The sequence below is a fragment of the Rhamphochromis longiceps genome, linkage group LG9, assembly GCF_057381845.1.
Source record: "Rhamphochromis longiceps isolate RC_006_pf linkage group LG9, R_longiceps_female_GT1.1, whole genome shotgun sequence".
Taxonomy (NCBI): domain Eukaryota; kingdom Metazoa; phylum Chordata; class Actinopteri; order Cichliformes; family Cichlidae; genus Rhamphochromis; species Rhamphochromis longiceps.
In genome coordinates, this window is record NC_140565.1 from 34,123,756 (window position 1) to 34,145,384 (window position 21,629).

Genomic DNA, 21,629 nt, shown 5'->3' on the forward strand with positions numbered 1-21,629 from the left:
GACTAGATTATTTTTGCGATAATCACGTCATGCATCCATTGGATGGAAAATGAACTGCTATTTGCACCAGCATGCATCTGCTCTTATATAATTATCATTAGCTTATAGTGTTTAAAGTATGTGCTAACCAAAAATAAAGACAAGATGACAGTTTATTAAACTTTTAATGAAATTTGCAGATTGCCTCTGTGGAGTTCAATAACCTCAGCCTCCTGCTTCTTGCTGTCTAAAAAATAGCAGGACACTGGAGTAAATTCTACCATCTTACCCTTCTGTTTAACCAGTTTTCTGTTTGACGTTTATTCAGCTGTGTGAAAACTGTAACTTTAATCTCAGCCAAACCGATTTACCAAACGGTAACATTTTTACAATAATCTTTATTCTACACGAGGTAGTTTAGATGAACAGAAATTTGAAGCATTCTTTACTGATTTAAACCTGCCACAGCTTTCTGCTACTGACCAGCAGATTATAGATGCTCCAATTACAGTGGAGGAGATTACCCATGCAATTAACAGTATGCCACTTAATAAAGCTCCAGGATTAGATGGGTTACCATTGGATTTCTATAGAGCATTTGAGGATATGTTAAGTCCCCTGTTGCTTGATGTTTTTAATGAGGCTTTTAAAGTAGGCTCATTACCTCAGTCAATGCACTCTGGACTTATAACATTTATTCCTAAAACTGGGAAAGACCCTTTAGACCCAAGTGGTTGAGCCCCATATCTTTGCTGAATTCTGACCAAAAAATCTTGTCAAGGGTCTTCGTGGGTCGATTAAAAGTAGTAATGGCGAAAAAATTATATATATGATTCAGTATATCCAAAAGTGGCCCTATCGCTGGATGCTGCTAAAGCTTTTGATTGTGTTGAGTAGGATTATTTGTTTAAGACAGACCTTCCCAAAGTGTGGGGCCCGCCCTTAGGGGGTCACAGAGCCATTGCAGGGGGAGAGCAGTATGAAAAGGGGGGAAAAAACCCAAAAAAACCCAATGTAAAACCTGAAGATAGAGACAAAATACTGTTAATCTGACTACCTGCCATTCTGCAATTCATCTCCTGTAAACAATAACGTGGCGCACAGCGTGACGTGAAAAAAAGGCACATACCTTTGACCTCTGTATTCCTTGTCCACACGTAAACAGAAAAAAATGAGTTTTAAAAAAAATCTGTTTTCGGTGATTCGAAACGCCGTTTACGTGTGGACGAAACAGCTGCGTTTTCAAACATACCCGTGTAGGTGCGGACGTATTTGGAATTTCGATGGTTAATAGTCAACATAAGCTTCTATGATATGCAGATGATCAGAGATGGGCAGTAACGCGTTACTTGTAACGCGTTACTGTAATCTGATTACTTTTTTCGAGTAACGAGTAAAGTAAGGGATTACTATTGCAAAAACGGTAATTAGATTACCGTTACTTTCCCGTAGGAACGCTGCGTTACTAAAACCGTGATTTTTTGCAAGAATGTCTCATGACAATGACGTAAGCGAGTGCGACGTTCGTGACAACAGCTGTGTGCAGATCAACAATGAATAATATATCGAGTGCGGGAGAGAGCATGAGTGTGCAGCCTTTAAAGCGTGGAAGTACTGACCTTACTTTGAGTTTGATTCCATAAAAAGTGACAAAAACATTAGCGTCCATCGTGCGTGGGAAGAAAAATTCTTTTTACAGCGAAAAAAAGCCCTAGACTTCCAAACAAGCACCGAGTGCACAACGACGTAATGGGAAACTCACAGAGAAACTCGCGGATTCTTCCACTGACCGCTGCGGCACACCTGCACCAGAGCACACCTCCGCCTACCCCAGTCCTGCTTTACAGGTGAAAATAGAGCAACAGGACCGCTGAGTCTTTGACTTTATTTATTTTCTGCTGTGTTTTACTTGCATCTATTTGAAAGAGTGAGTGTAAACACAAAAAAAAAATTATTTTATGTGCTGGAATGTGCAGAAAATAGGTTTAAATATTAAAAAAAATTTCTTCCAGTCAGAGAATGGTGCATATAATTAAATTTTTGCTTGATGCATAAAGTTAAAAGATTAAAACTGATAAAACAAGTTTTAAAAAGAGACTTTTCCATTTGATTACATTTTGTATGATGGATTATGCAGAAAAAGTAGAATTGGGCTGAAAGATCTATCGCTTTATCACCTCTTCAGGTTGTAAATCGTGTTTTTAAAAAGTAACTAAGTAATTAATTACTTTTGAAAATAAGTAATCAGTAAAGTAACGGGATTACTTTTTTGGGAAGTAATCAGTAATTAGTTACTGATTACTTTTTTCAAGTAACTTGACCAACACTGCAGATGATATGTTGTTACTTATGACCCAGTCTGGGAAGTCAATTCCAGCCCTATTAGAATGTATAGAAAGCTTTACGCTGCTTTCAGGGTATTGCGTCAACTGGGATAAATCAGAGGCAATGCCTATGTCAGGACACTGCCCTCATACTTTATTTAAACAGTGGGAGTTTGGGTGGTCTGTGAATGGTTTGAGGTATTTGGGGATACAAATGACCTCAGATTACACTAAGATGGTCTGAGCAAATATGGAGCCAATGTTTGAAAGAATAAAAATGGAATTTGGTAGATGGTCCGGAATACGTCTCACAATATGTGGTAAAATGAGTTGTATTAAGATGATGACTGCACCCATGATCTTTTATATTTTATCCAATATTCCATTACACATTCCAGATAAGTATTTCAAAGATCTAGATTTTTTGATTCGGCAGTTTCTTTGGGGTAGCTCACCACATCGTTTAAGTATTAAGAAACTTCAAGCGAGTACAAAACAAGGAGGTTTTTCATTGCCTAATTTCCAGTGGTATTATTGGGTGATGAATGTGAAACGACTTAGAGCTTGGTTACCTACTGCACCAGTTAAACCCATCTGGTCCCATATGGAGACGGAAGTTAATGGCGGTATTTCTCCTTGGAGGGAGCTGTTTGATACCAGTCATAAACGTACCCATCCTATAATTGCAAATGCAAAGACATTGTGGTGTAAATTACATAGGGTGGGTCGCTGGGACTTTATTAAATCTCCTTCGGCATCCTTATGGGGAAATAAAATAATTTTAATTGGAGGGACATCGGTTGACTGGTTACAGTGGTGTAAGGCAGGCATCCTTAATGTATCAGATTTATTTGATTGTGGGACTAAATGTTTTTTAAGCTTTGATAAAATTGTGGAATTATATAAGTTGCAGCGTAATCAATTCTGGAGATATGTCCAAATACATAGTTCATTATCAAAGTGGTTGGGAACCTGTCCTGTGGGCAGCCCTGTGGAAGTCCTGCTCTCAAGACCATTACCTCTAAGATTTATCATTTATCGCAAGAACGGTCGGCTGACCCTCTCCTTAAAGTTAAGGGCTACTGGGCCCAGGACATGGCATTGGCCATATCTTCAGTTGAATGGGATTCATGTTTTCAAAATGTTAATACTAGTTATAAAGAAACAGGCAGTAGATTTATTCAACTTAAAATAATCCATTGGTGGCATCGAACACCGCAACAATTGTATAAATGGAACCTGGCCTCTACGGACGAATGTTGGAGATGTGATGGTCAAAATGTTTCGATTTTACATATCTTATGGAGCTGTTCGGGACTTCGGAATTGGTGGGAAAATATAATGGAGGTAATTTTCAGTGTTTTGAAAAGGAGATTTGGTATCTCACAACAACTGTCCATACTTGGCATTTTCCAGTTATACAAAAAGATTAGGCCAAAATGCAAAACACTGTGTGGCGGAAAACTAACACTGCACATCACTCTCAACACACCATCCCCACTGTCAAATATGGTGAGGCAGCATCATGCTCTGGGGGTGCTTCTCTTTAGCAAGGACAGGGAAGCTGGTCAGAGTTGATGGGGAAATGGATGGAGCCAAATACAGAGCAATCTTGAAAGAAAACCTCTTGGAGTCTGCAAAAGACTTGAGACTGGGGCGGAGGTTCACCTTCCAGCAGGGCACCCACCCTATACATAAAGCCAGGGCAACAATGGAATGGTTTAAAACAAAACCTATCCATGTGTTAGGATGGCCCAGTCAAAGTCCAGATCTAAATCCAATCGACAATCTGTGGCAAGATCTGAAAACAGCTGTTCACAAACACTGCCCATCTAATCTGACTGAGCTGGAGCTGTTTTGCAAAGAAGAATGGGCAAGGATTTCTGTCTCTAGATGTGCAAAGCTGGTAGAGACAGACCCTGAAAGACTGGCAGCTGTACTTGCAGCAAAAGGTGGTTCTACAAAGTATTGACTCAGGGGGCTGAATAATTACGCACACCCCACTTTGCAGTTATTTATTTGTAAAAAAAAAAAAAAAAAAATGTTTGGAATCATGTATGATTTTTGTCCCACTTCTCACATGTACACCACTTTGTATTGGCCTTTCATGTGGAATTCCAATAAAACTGATTCATGTTTGTGGCTGTAATGGGACAAAATGGGTAAAAGTTCAAGGGGCCAAATACTTGTGCAAGCAAAACTGGTGATCACACTGATAATGTGGTCCCATTCAGCAAAGTGGGCCAAAAAATTGCATAAAAAGCTTAATATCTCAAAGTATAAAAGTTATGTGCACCAGAAGATATAGCAGGCATTAGCAGAAGGAGCAGAACAGTTTAAAGTGTGAATGGTGAAAATCAGATGAAAACTGAGGGAGTAGTTAACCAGCAAATGTCTGAGCAACTAGAATAAGGTAGAACTAGAAAAGTTGCATTTCCTGCGAAAATCCAGTGTGAATGCCGTGTAGTGGAATCTGAAAACAGCAGAAGAAGGAGAAACCGCTGAAAAAACACTGCGTAAAAGCTGATTTTTTCTGAAAGCTGCTGCATTCACACAAGAAAGAATAAAGAGAAACAGGAACACAATCGTTCACACTTCTGCTGTTTTAATTGTGTGAATGCCGTGTGGCATTCACACAATTAAAACTAAGTAGCTGCCACCATAGTTGAAAACTGGAATTGGCTGAGCCACGCTATGAATTCTGGGATAGGCTGGTCACGAAGAATACACCTGACCCATCCTTCAAATCTAGTGAAATGAAGCACGCATTTGTCGACTGCATTTGGAGAAGTCTTCTAGTTTGGACAGCCTTTGTTATCACCTACGATACTGGAAACTGCTTCTTCTTCTTTGGCGTTTAACGGCAACTGGGATTCTTGTAGATGTAGTGCTGCCATCTTCTGTTTCAGTCCGTTAGTACACTCTTGAATCCTACGTATTCCTGTGTCTTTCAGGATCTTACAAAGCTTCAAAGGATGCGTCAACTATTAAATTAGTTGTCAGCAAATTTAATAGTCGAAGTAATCGTGACTAGTTGACAAATCCTGGCAGCCCTAACGGCTAATGCCTCCTTCTCTATTTGAGTATATCTTTGTTGTGTGGGGGTTGATGCTTTTGAAGTGAAGGTCACTACCTTGGTTGAGTCTTCCTCTTGTTTCTGAAGTAGCACTGCTCCCAGTCCATAGGAGGATGCTTAAGGCTGATACTGTTGTTTGTGCTTTGGGACTGTAGACTGCCAGGTACTCAGTACTGACTTAATGCTGTCAAACACTGTTTGTTGAGCCTCACTCCAACAGTACTTTTTTGCTACGGCGTAGTTCTCTCAATAGCTGTGTTTTTTCTGCTTGGTGGGGAAACATTGCCTTGATGATTAACCATTCTCAGAAATTGTCTCGCTCCACTTACATCAGCCTCCATGTTGCTGACCATGTTCACTTTTTCTGGGTCTGCTTTGACGCTTGTACTGTCAATGATCTGTCCAAGCAACTTGATCAAGGTTTTTGCAAAGTCGCATTTCTCACTTTTCAATGTCACACCTGCTTTTGTGAACCACACAAGGACTGCGACTAGTCTCTTGTCGTGCTGGGCCTGTGTGTCCAAAATGTCATCCATTTGGCAGACAACTTCGTCCAGCCCCTCCAAGACTTGCTAGGGGTGGGTTTTTATAATCGATTCATCGATTAAAATCGATTCTGGCTTGGATAACGTAAAATCGATTCATTAAAATCCTGAATCGATTTTTTAATATAAATTTATTTTGTCCGAAATGCCAGAATCTCTGGTGACATCTCACAAAATTTCAAGAACCACCAAACAGTAAATGAGAGCAGGTACAGGGATTCTTCACATAGACTTAAACACAGGGCGTGACCCGCGGATCTGAATCAGTTAGATGTCGCCTTTCTCACAGTCGGGGCTGAAAGCCGACAGCTCGCTGATCCGGGTCCGCGCTTTGTGTTCACGCCCTTTATGCGCTGATTCTAAGGCTGTTAGTTTGATCTCTCTCCAAACAATATTGACCGAACCAGCAGCAAAAGAAGATCCAAACGCTTCACATAAACATCGTCATGAATTCACTCTTTTACTGTTTTGCTTCCATTGCGATGCGCAGCTCTCTCTCTCTCTCCCTCTCTCCCCCCCCTCTCTCTCGAACAGTTTCGCTTTCTTCATTATTCGCTTGCTTGTTACACACAAGTCTACTGTTGCTTACAGCGCTGTCGGCCACTGTTTTTTTCCCTTTTACATTCTTCCGAAAAGAAAACCTCATTTCTGCTGTTCAATACTGAACAAATTTAAACTTTTTAAAATTATTCAAAATGCAAAATGCTTAGCCGTGTCTCTAATAAAACCGCTGTAACGTCAGAGGTAATGTTCATTAATTAATGGTTTTCTTTCATTTTTGATGTACTGCAGAATATTTTTTATAAAATCCCAGGCCAGGAAAATCACCTACATGTTTTTCTGTGTTTTATCTTCAGCTACTTTGACACAAAGGCATCTGCTGTGATGCTCACAGCTTGGATAAAGTCTTGCGAGTGTCAGCTTCCTTTTTATAGATACAAAAATATGTAAATGTACTGATCTGAATTATATTTCTGACTGTCAAAATTTCCCAGATTTAAATTGAATCGAATCGAATTAAATCGAATCGTGGATCGAATCGATTCGGGACCTTGTGAATCGGAATTGAATCGATTCTAGAAATCAGTGACGATACCCAGCCCTACTTGAGACATTCATTTTTGAAAATGCTCAGGAGCTGAAGATATGCTGAAACAGAGTCTATTGAAACAATACCTTCCAAATGGCGTGATGAAGGTTGTGAAAAGAGCTGACTGCTTGGAAAAAGGTATTTTCCACAATTCTGAGTTAGCATCGAGTTTTGAGAAGAACTTCGCGCCTTCTAGCTGTCCTACGGTGTGCTATACTGATTGCAACATGTGTCTTTCTCTTTTCACAGAATTGTTACGTTTGGTCAAGTCAATACACACACTTCTTCTCTGTTTGGTTTGGGTACTGGAAAGATTCCTGCACAGCAGTCAGTAGACTGCTACACTCTGGAGATTACCCCTAACTCTTCTATACAAGCTAGCTCCTTTTTGATTTTAGGCAGTAGGGAAGTGGGACCCTTCTTGGGGTCAACAGGTAAATGGCTTAGCATCTGCTTTAAGCTCAATTTTGTATTCCCCCTCCATTTGTCCTAAACAGCTAAGTAGCTTCAGAAAGTGCTGCTTTACCGCCTCTGCTGAAGGGAGTGACGCTGCTTCTACTCTGTCCACTAACCCAAGCTCTACACTTGTTGGGCAGCTAAGTAACCCTTGTGTCAGGTCTGCTACTACATACACAGTATTGTAGTGTTGCCCGGAGTACTCAGGTTAGCTGTAAATTTCTCTGTAACTGCTAACTGCTTTCTTTTGTAACTGCTTTTTTCTTTCAGGCAAGACTGTTACATCCGCTCTTTTGTCAATTTTGAGCCAACAGGTCTATATTGTTAACTTTTTTTTTAGTCATCCATGCATCCTCAGTTCTATCAGATGCTACTGTGCTACTTCCCTCTCTTCAATGTCACCACCTGCTGCCCATATTTCTCCCAGTGCCCCCGACCTGCACACTCTTGCATAGTGACCTTTCTTTTTACACTGATTGCAGACTACCTCTTTGGCTGGGCACAGCTTTTTGCTGTGAGGTGTTGTCTTTCCACATCGATTGCATTGCCTTGTGTCATGTTTCATGTTCCTCTCTGTGTTTTGTGGCACAGTCTGTTCTGGTTTGAAATGTTTTATCTTTGCTAATGATGTCCACGTTGCAAGGATTCTCCTGCTTGAAGTTGTTTTTAAGAAGATGCTGGTGCTTCTTAACAAGCTCACTTTGGGGAATCCCTATCACTGCTTTTTCTAACATGAGCTCTGCATCCACTTGCAGTTCCTCCGAGAGCCTCTTGTCTCTCATTCCGACAGCGAGTCTGTCAATTATCATTTCACTGTACAGCGCCCCGTAGTCACAATGCTACGCCAAGGCATATAGGGATGTAATAAACCGATCTGCCGTCTCTCCCACTTCTTGCTGCCTTCGGTTGAACTTTTCACGTTTAAAAGATAATGTTTCTTCTGACTACAAAGTGTGCCTTAAGTTTGTTTTTGAGAGTGTGGTACTCACTCACCTCCTTTTCGGTCAGGTTCATTGAAGTGATCATGTCTTCAGCTTTATAGCCCAATGAATATATTAGAGAACCAGGGCTGGCCATTATTCTAACTCACCCTGGTGTGTGATGCTGTGCAGCTTCCTCACAGATGCTGATGTCACAGGACGTCACAGTATCTCTATAATAATCCAAACTGTTAATAACAATCCTGAAAACCTGCCAGTCGGTGCAGTCCAGACACACCTGCAGATTCTCCACAGCCTCATCAGTCCACTGCTTCAGTGTCTTCACAAAAGCTTTAGACAGTTTCAGTTTGTGCCTGCTTGCAGGGATCAAGTGAACCATGACATGCTCTAAGAATCTTGATGTAGTGTCAGGTAGGGCTCCCACAAACGATTATTTTGATAGTCGACTAGTCACCGATTATTTTTGCGATTAGTCGACTAATCAGATCATGCATCCATTGGACGTAAAACGTGGAGCTTATTGCACCAGCAGCATCTGCTCTTATATAACTATCATTAGCTTATAGCTTTAAGTGTTTAAGGTATGTGCTAACTAAAAATAAAGACAAGATGATAGTTTATCAAATTTTAATGAAATTTGCAGATTGTTTCGGTGAAGTTTAATAAACTCCTTGCTATCTAAAATATAACGGGACACCGGAGTATATTCTCGAGCATCTCACACTTCTGATAATCAGTTGTCTGCTTGACGTTTATTCAGCTGTAAAAAAAAACAAAACTATAACTTTAATCTCAGCCAAACCGATTTACTCAGGAACAAATAAAATACTAAAAAAAAGCCAAACAATAACATGTTTAAGTTATCTAAGTGACTTATATATCATGTTTAACCTGAGTAGCGAAAGACGGCGGTGGGTTTGAAAACGATTTGCCGGGAGTCCGGTGTTCCCACGGGCTCTAGTTAGCCTTGCCCCCGGCTAGCTATTGAAAACATGTGGTGTCTTGATAAACTGAGCAGATATTTGAGGTTTCCACAGCTACATTCTCGCCTGAAAATATGTTAAACGTTTATTTTGTGACCCAGAAAGAATAATAAGAGTAATATTTGCCATTGTTGGAAACTGAGCTGGGCTGCGCTATGAATTCTGGGACAGAGCTACCTCTTTTTCGGGGTTTAACGGCAGCTGGCATCCTTGTACATGCAGTGCTGCCATCTTCTGTTTCAGTCCGTTATTACACTCTTAAATCCTACTACTTATTCCTGCGTCTTTTGGGATCTTACAAAGCTTCAAACGACTCGTCGACGATTTTGATTTTCGACGTAATTGTGACTAGCCGACTAATCGTGGCAGCCCTAGTGTCAGATGATGACCCTCTTACTATCAGCTCACCTTCAGTTTTTCAAAGTTTTTATCCAATTTGTTTAATAAAATCTATGAGGTTCAAATGAAGCACCAAACTAAAGTTATTCAGTCAGTGGAGGTTCAGTAGTGCAGTTTCTCATCACTGTCGTTAACTGGAGGCTGACACACTGACTGAAGATATTTAGTTTGAGTGGATTTGAGCTTTCCATCTCAGCTTCTTTTGGTCAAGGATGAAATACATATAAATATATTTTTTTGTTCCAGCTGATCATCAGGAGGAGACGAGCCATTTAGACTCAGCTCAGCCACTACAGAGGAAACAATGACTTCAACCCAAAAGGTGAGCAAAAATATCTCTGTTATTGAAACTGTGTGCAGGTTACAACTCTCATTGTAGCTCATAATTGTAATGTGATAATATCAGCAGAAGGTGGCAGTAACCAGTGTTGGTCAAGTTACTTGAAAAAAGTAATCAGTAACTAATTACTGATTACTTCCCCAAAAAAGTAATCTCGTTACTTTACTCATTACTTATTTTCAAATGTAATTAATTACTTAGTTACTTAGTTACTTTTAAAAAAACACGATTTACAACCTGAAGAGGTGATAAAGTGATAGATCTTTCAGCCCAATTCTACTTTTTCTGCATAATCCATCATACAAAATGTGATCAAATGGAAAAGTCTCTTTTTAAAACTTGTTTTATCAGTTTTAATCTTTTAACTTTATGCATCAAGCAAAAATGTAATTATCTGCAACATTCTCTGAGTTGAATAAATGAGTTTAACATTTAAACCTATTTTCTGCACATTCCAGCACATAAAATAAAATATTTTTTTTGTTTACACTCACTCTTTCAAATAGATGCAAGTAAAACACAGCAGAAAATAAATAAAGTCAAAGACTCAGCGGTCCTGTTGCTCTATTTTCACCTGTATAGCAGGACTGGGGTAGGCGGAGGTTTACCCTGGTGCAGGTGTGCCGCGGTCAGTGGAAGAATCCGCGACTTTCTCTGTGAGTTTCCCATTACGTCGTAGCTACTCGGTGCTTGTTTGGAAGTTTAGGGGTTTTTTCGCTGTAAAAAATAAGTTTTCTTCCAACGCACGATGGACGCTAATGTTTTTGTCACTTTTTATGGAATCAAACTCAAAGTAAGGTCAGTACTTCCACGCTTTAAACGCTGCACGCTCATACTCTCTCTGCACTCGATATATTATTCATTGTTGATCTGCACACAGCTGTTGCCACGAACGTCGCACTCGCTTACGTCACTGTCATGAGACATTCTGGCAAAAAATCACAGTTTTAGTAACGCAGTAACGCAGCGTTCCTACGGGAAAGTAACGGTAATCTAATTACCGTTTTTGCAATAGTAATCCCTTACTTTACTCGTTACAAGTAACGCGTTACTGCCCATCTCTGGTGGTAACACACCTACAATGTGTTTGTTGACATCTTTGATTCCACTAATGGAGTTTCAGTTTGTTCCACGACTGCATTTCACTCACTGCCTCTGTTTGTATCTCTGTCACTGCAGGACCAACATGGAGCGAGAAGTCAGCGCTCTCAGGAGGCCGACAAACCTCACAGAAGAAAGGGAGAGAAAACATACAGCTGTGATGAGTGTGGGAAGGATTTTGCCTGTTCTAAACACTTGAAAACACACCAACTCATCCACAGTGAAGTTAAAGTGTACAACTGTGACGAGTGTGGAAGATCTTTTACTGATCCTGGAAACTTAAAAAGACACCAACTCATCCACAGTGAAGTTAAAGCATGCAACTGTGACTTGTGTGGAAAATCTTTTGCCCACACTGGAAGCTTAAAAACACACCAACTCATCCACAGTGAAGTTAAAGCATACACCTGTGACTTGTGTGGGAAATCTTTTGCCCAACCTCGAAACTTAAAAGCACACCAGTTTGTCCACAGTGGAGTTAAACCGTTCACCTGTGATCAGTGTGGTAAAGCTTTTGCTCGCAGTAGCCAGTTACAGTGTCATCAGGTTACCCACTCTGGAATTAAGGCATACAGCTGTGACATTTGTGGAAAAACTTTCAGTCGTGTAGAGACCCGAAATAAACACCTCCGCATTCACACTGGACATGACGTTTGGTGCTGTGATCAGTGTGGCAAACTGTTTACAACACATGCACGGTTACAAAACCACAAGTTTACCCACACTGAGGAGAGACCTTATAAATGTGACCTGTGTGAGAAGACTTTTAAATCTCCACGTTACCTGAAAGAACACCAACAGATCCACACCAGGAAGAAACTCTGCAAGTGCAGTTACTGTGAGGTATGTATTTATATTCTTGTCTTCTAATTTAAGACTGACTGTTTGGATCAACTCTGCTCATTAAATTATGTTCGCATGTAGTAATTCTACTGGACTCAATGGCATCTACTGGAATTTTGAAAACGTCAGTAAAGAACATAATAAGTCTTCAAACTAAGAACAATCATTACTGTAACTTTGTATCCATATTTGAGGATTTACAGTTGCACTTGTTCTGATTCATTATTTAAATTATTTGTAATTTTCAAATCTCAACAGGACATAAAAACTTTATGCCAGGGGTGTCAAACTCATTTTAGTTCAGGGGCCACATGGAGAAAAGTCTATTCTCAAGTGGGCCGGACTGGTAAAATCATTGTATATACTAACTTAAAAACAACAAGTTCAAATTGTTTTCTTTGTTTTAATACGATCAACATAAAAATAAAGCTAGAGCCTGTGGACAGTATGTTCAAAATAGTACAGGCACAACATAGCTATTAATTACAAAACACCTCAAGTTATTTGAAAATTCTGAGGACTAAGAACACACAAGCACACAGTGCCTCAGTGATTCACAGAAGTATATCACAGATCACAGAACTACATCAGGGTGTCTCATGCAGCACTTTCAGTGGGGTTGCATAGTTTATTTGACTCCTAATACCTGGCATCTTTTAGCTTTCACCAGCTCATCAATATCAGGCTTCACATCCTGAGCGGCAGCTAACTTCAGGATGTGATTCGAGTGCCTGTGCGTGAGCCTTGAGCGCAGTTTTGTTTTATTTATGCTCACTACAGAGAAAACTTGCTCACAAAGATACGTGGTTCCGAACATGCACAACAGTTTTGCTGTGAGGGCTGTCAAGTTGGGGTAACCTGGCAAGAGATTCTGATAGAATGTGTTCAAGCCAGCTGCGGCAAATTTGCCCTTCAAATCCGAGTCACACTGCAAGTCTATTATTTCAAGTTGGATCCTGACAGGCAGATCAAAGGGATTCACGGTGAACAGCGAGCAAAAACCTTTGAAGTCTTTCTCCAGTTCACCAAAAATCTGAAATCGTTGCTCAAACTAGTAACAGTCCCGTTATTTTATCTTTAAACCGCTTCATATCTGCCACACTTTGGAAGTGAGCTGCATCACCACCAGCGAGCTGCGTCTCCCACAATAACAGCTTCAACTTGAAAGAACGTATGCTGTCATAATACTGCGTGACAACGTGCAGCTGTTTGTTCAAGTTATTCAGGTCCTCTGTAACATCCACCATAAATGCAAGGTGCTGCATCCATTCTGCGGAATGAAATTCTAACACTGGTTTGCCCTTTTCTTCCATAAACTGTTCAATTTCTTCTCGTAAATCAAAGAAGCGCCTCAGCACAGCACCTCGGCTCAACCATCTTGCCTCAGTGTGGCATGGCAGGCCATAGATGTGGTCTTTCTCTCTGAGAAGACTGTCAAACTGACGGTGATTGAGGCTTCTGGATCGGATGAAATTAACAGTTTGGATGACCACTTTCATGACGTTATCCATTTTCAGTGACTTGCAACACAAAGCCTCCTGGTGCCAAATACAGTGAAAAGTCCAAAAATCACGTCCTCCATTTGCAGATTGCACTTTATCTCTGAACTTTTTTACAACGCCTGCTTTGAGGGTGCACCATCTGTAGCCAGGCTAACAGCGCGCGACCAGTCCACCCTGTCCAGCGCGCCGACGAGTGCAGTGAAAATATCAGCTGCGGTCGTTGTATCTGTCATCGGTACCAACTCCACGAACTCCTCGGTGACGGTCAATGTGTCATCAACTCCGCGGATGAAAATTGCCGGTTGTGCAACATCTGTAATGTCCGTGCCTTCATCAATTGCAACTGAAAACACAATAAATGACTTTATTTTTGGCTTCAACTGGCTGTCCAAATCCGCTGAAAGATCAGGAACCCTGTCGGCAACTGTGTTTCTTGTCAGGCTGATATTTGCAAAGGCCTGGCGCTTTTCAGGGCACACAATCTCCGATGCCTTCATCATACATGTTTTTACAAATTCACCCTCACTAAATGGTTTTGAAGCTAGTGCAATTTCGTTAGCAATGAGGTAGCTAGCTTTCACTGCAGCATCACTGATGTCTCGGCTGTGAGTAAACACAGACTGCTGTTTCTTCAGACCCGCCAACAGTTCATTCACCTTCTCTCTTCTCCGCTGTCCTTGAAAGTTGTCGGCATGAAGACTCACATAGTGGCGACGGAGGTTATATTCTTTCAGCACTGCAACATGCTGGGAACACACCAAACATACAGCTTTCCCATTCACTTCCGTGAATAAATAGGAGGATGACCATTTTTCTTGGAACACTCTGCACTCTGCATCCACTTTTCTCTTTTTTGACAGAGACATATTGGGGCAATAAGGGTGCCAAAGCACATCAGGTTTAAATTTCGCGGGCAAAACAAAGTAGCTCACAATTGCTATTGCGCCATCCAATGGACACAATTGGAACAGCAGCTTCTTTATTGAAAAATTGCTGCTCATTTTTATACTTTACAAAATCATCTCACGGGCCGTTTTAAACCCGTTTGTGGGCCTGATCCGGCCCGGGGGCCGTACGTTTGACACCCCTGCTTTATGCACAGCACAGGTGTCCAAACTTTTTGTAAAAAGGGCCAAATTTTATAAAGTGAAGATGCACGGGGGCCAGTGGTTGCTTTTGACATTTTTTCTTCATAACAATGTTACATGTAAAGACAGGGTGGGCCATTTATATGGATACACCGTAATAACATGGGAATGGTTGGTGATATTAAAGTCCTGTTTGTGGCATATTAGTATATGTGAGGGAGCAAACTCATCAAGATGGGAGGTGACCATAGTGGCTATTTAGAAGTCGGCCATCTTGGATGCAACTTTTGTTTTTTCAATAGGAAGAGGGCCATGTGACACATCAGATTTATTGGTAATGTCAGAAGAAAAACAATGGTGTGCTTGGTTTCAATGTAACTTTATTCTTTAATGCATTACTTTTAATAGTCTATAGGTTTTGCTTACATTTCCTCAAAGTATGGTGAGCCTCTGTTTGCAGCCAGGGTACCAGTGCTTGTTGCTGTTCCTCTACATCAAAGACAGTTATTGTAGCCCAGTAAGCTGAGTGTTATAATGTAAACAGAAGAAATGTAATTGGACGTTGGCAGAGATGCTCTTTATTTCAGGCAACGTTCAGGATGATAAAGTTGAAGGAATTCCCTGACTTACTCTGTCTTTGTGTCTTTGTTTAGAAGCAGAGCGACACAGATGGATCCAGTTCTCAACCCTGTCGTCACTGTGGTGGTGGGAAAGACTTTCGATGTGACCTTTGTGGAAAAACTTTCACTCTGCAACGAAACCTAAAAATACATCAACGTAGACACACTGGAGACAAAATGAACTACTGCAAAGAATGTGGGAAAGGCTTCCCCACATTAGGTGATTTAAAAAAACACGAACTCTTCCACAGTGGTGTTAAAAAGCACATCTGCGACCAATGTGGGTCATCCTTCACCACTGCAGGTGAGCTTAAATGTCATAAACGAGTCCACACAGGAGAGAAACCATACAAGTGCAGACACTGTGACAGAAGCTTTTCACATCCAGGGTCTCGTAACAAACATGAAAATAGACACATGGACGAGAACTTCAGCTGTGACCAGTGTGACAAGAGTTTTAGGAATCTCACTACATACTCCGATCACAAACGATCCCACGTTTCAAATAAACTCTTTCACTGTTACCAATGTGTAAAAACGTTCACTTCATTATCTGCTCTGTGCAAACATCAGCGTCATCATGAAATCACTCCCATCTCTGGATCACAATGAATCTGAAGATCCTCTTCTGGTTTCTGGGTCAGACTTAAAATCAGATCAGGCTCCACAGAGTTCAGCTGGAATCTGCTGCAAAAAGTGTCAGCTGATGACACACTTGGATCTGATGATGTAGCTTTGATTTCTGGACCTGCAGGAAGTAATCCTGAATGTTTAATTTGGGAAGGTGTAAGTAAAGATATGCACATCAATTTTCCTTCTTTTAATTTTGCATAAATAAGATAAGATAACCTTTATTTGTCCCACGCGTGGGAAATTTTATTGCTCTAAAATGTTATCCCTCTTACATTCAAATAATTTTCCTTCAGGAAACAATAGTGTTTAGCAGTAGTGCTTGTAATATAAATCTATAGAAATATATTTTACATCCAGTTACTATTACAGCAAAAGTTCAAACTTCATGTTTAAAGAAGAACACTGCAATAATCTAATCAGTTCAATATTTTTCTAGTTTTATATTTTCATTGTTTTTGAAGTCTTTATTTCTATTTTACTGTTTAAAATTCTGTTTGAATCTGAATTGGCTTTGGCTGCATTTCAATGCAATAATTTATAAAGAAATTTATACCACAAGGTGGAGCAGTGAGTCTATTTATGCTTTATTTAATCAAGCAAAGAACACATTCATATATACAGTGTTGGCCTGCAGAGGGTAAAGTATTTTTAGAAAATTTGGATAAAGCATCAAAGAACTGTTAGAGATTAAAGTTCTCAGAGGACTGTTGTTTGTCAGCTCAGGGCTTATTTCTAATTGGTTCTTTAATTGTTTAGTGTGAGGGACATGAGTGATGTCTCTGTCAGCAAAAGAACTGCAAAGCTGACAGTGATAAAGATGCTAAAGAAAATCTTTAAAACATTTTTTCAGTAGTCAAATGAATAAATCAGTTTCTATATTCTTATTGTGCAGTGTGGAGGGTTTTTTTTTCTTTTTTGTTTTTTCTTGAAGGATAAAGTGTCATGGTCCTGAGTCTGAGGACTCAGTGTTTTGTGTTTCCTTATGCTTTTGTTCATTCCGAGTATGTATTCTGTTGTGATTTTGCCATTTGTTAGGTTTCTGTTCTTTGCCTGGCTGCTCCCTTCTCTGTGTTCCCTCTGTCTGTCCATGGTGTTATTGTGTCTGCTCATGAGTCTGCCTGTCAAGTTCAGTGTCCTGTCTGGTTCTCTGTGTCTGTTAGTTTCCTGTTTTATTCTGAAAGTTCATGTCTCATGTCAGTGTGTTAAGTTTTACCTCTCCCTGTCTCGTTAGCCTAATTGCTCCCAGCTGTGTCTCCCTCCTGTGGCCCATTCCCTGATTACTCCCTGTGTATTTAAGCCCTGTGTTTTCCTGTGCTCTGTCACGTCGTCTGTTTAGTTCCATGTCAGTCTGCATTATTCTGTTACCCGGTATTCATTCTGCGTCTCTCTGCCATCTCTCTTTGTGCATTTTGCTCCTCCTCCCGTGAGTGTCTGCTTTAAGTTTTGTTCTTTAGTTTTCCCAGTTTAGGTTTGTTTACTCCCTGCTCTGCTCTTCCTGTTTTGTCACCTTCTCACCGCTGTAAATAAAAACTCACTCGCACCCCAGCCAGTACCTGCATTTTGGATCCTTTTTTCAATACACCACACGACTGCCCCCAGCCGTGACATAAAGGTTACTCTTTCAACTTTGGTAAATGACTCTCCAAAGGAAACGCTTGTACTATAGCGTAAAATCTGGGATCTCCATCAATTGGTCTCAGAACTGAAGAAGTCCCTCAAATTATAGGTGAAAATGCTTGAAGAAACACAAAGAATTCCAGTCACAATTCTTTCAGTCACCATTGCCTTTTCCTCTGGTTCCTCTACAAATATTTGGATCGGTATCTGCATCGATCTGCGCACCCTTGTCTCCTGGATCGTAGCTGAGATCAGCGTGAACCACGTGGGTCTCTGCTCCCTGATCTGTTTCCTGTGTTTGGAAAGAGTTGCAGCTTCATCACGGAGTTTCTACCAGGGTGAGATGCTGGAAGCAGATGTGACCTACCTAGCTAGAGAAGCTCTCGTGGAGGCTGGCTTAATTTTGGAGGAAGAAGGTAGACAGCAGTTAGCATAAGCTGGCCTTTGACTGGACTACAATGAATGAATTGACGACAATGAAAGTCTGGTTGGAACGCTAAGTTGGAAACGGGCGATAGGGGAAATTGGTTCAAATGAAGCGAGTGCTTCAAATAGTAAGAGAGGAATTCAAATTAATATTGAACCTTAAGAAGAAGAAGAATGAGAACATACGATTAAGTCCAATTGTGGTATCAAGAGAACTGAAAAAGATGAAAGGAAATGTCAAACAAGCAAGAATTCTAAGGTATGGGAACCTGTTGATGTCAGGTAAGACAGAGGAGGAAATAAAATAATGCGTACTGAGAGGATATGTAAAAAGACTGTTGTAGAAAGGAGGCTTGAGGGAGAAAATAAAACAGTCATTTATGAGATCAGTCGTTGTTGATCAATGGACATGATAATTTGCATATTAATGATCAAGGAACTGACCTCACAGAATATTGTTCAGCTGAGACTGAAGTCACTTAGATGAGAGATTAAATGTTTCTACCGCTGAAAACACTACGTTCAGATAAACTTTTTAGGATTTACTTATGTGGAAGATAAATTAATATCATTAACAAGCTCTGTGACATAATATTGGGTCTGTTCTTTAGATCTGTTGTTTAACTTCTTTCACTTGGGATATCACCTCTCTCGCGACATTCATCATACTCCAGCCTCTCATTATCACCTTGACTGCATCCCAAACTAAAGTGGGCTCAACCAGGCTATTCTTATTCTCTTGTAAATATCCAATGATTTCTCTCCTAGTGTCTTTTATAATACTTTCATTGTTTAGTATACTCATGATCAGTCATTTTACTCCTGGATAAATGGATTGTCTTATGGTCAGAGACATCTGCTGTGTTGGTAGAAGACTAATTGTTCTGATGCCTGTTCACTACATTCATAAGAAAGTAATCAATACCAGAGCATATATAATGAGTAACTGAGAAGTGTGTATCTCCAACAGTTGATTCTGTTCATCTGGACGTAGCGTTTTGTGGAACAAACGTTTCATCACTCATCCAAATGACTTCTTCAGTCTCAGCTGACTGCAGGTTTCCCCAATCTTATAAACAGTACATTTGCATAATGACTGAAACCAGCCCACTGAAGGAACAAATGGGCTGGGAGGTCAGTTCCTTAATCATGATTATGCAAATTCTCATGACCATTGATCAACAACCACTGACCAAAACCCACTGATCAAAAAGTACCGAGCCATGAGTACCGTTCACAGAGAATTGTGGAATGGCTGAAATCACAGCATTGTAAGATGGGGAAAGATGTACCGTTAGGCCCCCTCCTCGATTCAGAGATGGTCTTTCCCTTTTCACATAAATGGCCTCCTTGACTCCGCGGCTTTGGCTGCATTTCAATGCAATAAATGCAGCTGGCCGCTGTGTCAGTGGGGATGGTGTTCGCTCTGTGTTGTAGCGTCCTAATGACACCCAGTTTGTGCTCCAGTGGATGATGAGAGTCAAACCTTAAATATTGATCCGTATGTGTAGGTTTACGGTGCACGCCAGCTTCCATCAGTATGGGGGACATCTAAAAGCTGACGTGTACCGTAAACCTACACATACGGATCAGTATTTAAGGTTTGACTGACTAAATGTGTTTATCCCAGCTGGACTTTTGTCAAAGCTGGAAAAGCACCTAAAGAAAGCTCCAGCTGATCCAGGAGAGAAGGACAACCGCTGCCTAAGCGAAAACCTGTAGTGATCCCATATGTGTCAGGAGGATTGGAGCAGTTGAGACACATTTTTTCTAAACACCGGGTCTCTGTGGCTTTTAAACCCCAAACACGCTGCACAAAAAATTGGTCCACCCCAAGGATCGGGTCCCCCGACACAAACAGAGTAACATAGTGTACGCTGTTAAGTGCCAGGAGGACTGCCAGGATTTATACATCGGCGAAACCAAACAACCTCTGGTCTATTTACACCTACAGGCCAGTGGACACTCTTTCAAGGATGAGGATGTACACATCTTGGACAGGGAGTAGGGATGGGTATCGTTTTGGTTTAATCCGATACCAGTACCAAACCGGTACTTTTGAAACAGTGCCGGTGCTTAAATAATGGAGAACACACAATTTGTCCAAAAAACTCTCACGTTTAGCTGGGGGGGGGGGGGGGGGGGGGGTTTGTGAAAAGATAACAATGTTAACCTTTTCTGCAGATATGGGGCATAAATAGTATCACTTTCGGCTGGAAGTAGTGCATAATCAATGGAGAAAAAAAACACAAACTTTGTCCAAAAACCTCTCATGTTTAGCTGTTTTCCACTTTTTCTTTGGTCATTTTAGCCTTTTTGGCCAGGGTGAAGGGAGTATCTGCCATCAAACAAGAAGACAGCCGCATGTAGCTATGATGGTGTTTGCTAGTTCACCTTACATGCATTAATGTAATAACGTGGTTAGCCTACTCAACGTAAATTACACACAAACAACATTAAGCTGCCCACGCAGAGAAGAACGGCTGCTGCTGCATCATCATCCTCATCATTTCTGCTACACTGGCAGGGCTAGGGGCCAGGACTCTCCTCTTCGGGTTTTTGGGGATGTTGCTAACTCCGGGTCCGATAACAGGCACCACACCCACAGTAGATGTGCTCGGTGTGAGGTCTCGCAGCAAGCTATCAAATACGGCGCATTTCTCGGCTTTTAACAAAATGCTATACGTCACCAGGTGTTTCATCAGATTCGAGGAGTTACCTCCTTTGCACAGTGTCAGCTTGAAGCACTTGTTGCTGCTGAGTTTGCATCTTTTGCTGTGAAGTACAGCCAGACTTTGACCGCTTCGTCTTGGGCATTTTTACTCTGTAGCTCTGCTCTAAAAGAACGTACGTACCTGGGCCCGCCTACTACGCTCGCAAAGGTAAAATGATTGGCTAGAATTCAAAGCATATTACATCTCGGGGGGGGGAAGCACTGAAAGAAAGCACAGAAATGTGCTGTGAATGTGTAACACAGTCATGTGTGTACAGAGTGTACAGTAGGGGACTCAGTACACAGCCTTGTTGAGAGCCGGTGTTGAGGCTGAGGGCTGAGAAAAGATGAGGCCCCACCCTAACTCTCTGTACACGATCTGAGAGGAAGTCTCTGATCCAGCGGCAGGTGGTAGAAGGAAGTCCAATTTCCAGCAGTTTAACTATTAGTCTGTCTGGAAGTATCGTATTGAAAGCAGAGCTAAAGTCAACAAAGAGCAGCCTGGCGTAACGGCCCTGCACTTCCAGATGAGAGATGGTGGTGTGGAGCGTTGTAGCGATGGCATCTTCAGTTGATCTGTTAGCTCTGTATGCAAACTGGAGCGGGTCGAGTGTGGGTGGCAAGCAGGACATTTTGTGACATCGGACTAGTTTCTCGAAGCACTTCATTATAACAGGTGTTAGAGCAACTGGTCGGTAGTCGTTGAGGCTGCTAATATTAGTATGCTTTGGCAGTGGGACAATTGTGGCTGACTTTAGGCACGGCGGGACGCAGGACTGGGACAGTGAAGTGTTGAAGATCTTAGTGAAGACCCCAGCCAGCTGGTCTGCACACTCTTTTAGGACCCTTGCGGTTACCCCATCTGGTCCGGCGGCCTTCCTGGGGTTCACAGCCCTCAGTGTGCGCCTTCCTTCCTGTACTATGAGGCTTGGGCTGCTGTTGCTGTCCGATGT

The 21,629-nt window shown here is 41.3% G+C and overlaps 1 pseudogene across 1 annotated transcript; it reads left to right on the plus strand.

Moving 5' to 3' along the window:
* The first annotated feature begins 7,513 nt into the window (after nt 1–7,513).
* LOC146662732 (uncharacterized) lies at nt 7,514–17,459 on the plus strand (annotated as a pseudogene). The gene is made up of 3 exons (XR_014913410.1): nt 7,514–10,115; nt 11,313–12,077; nt 15,321–17,459. The product of XR_014913410.1 is annotated as an uncharacterized LOC146662732 (transcript).
* The last annotated feature ends 4,170 nt before the right edge of the window (nt 17,460–21,629 follow it).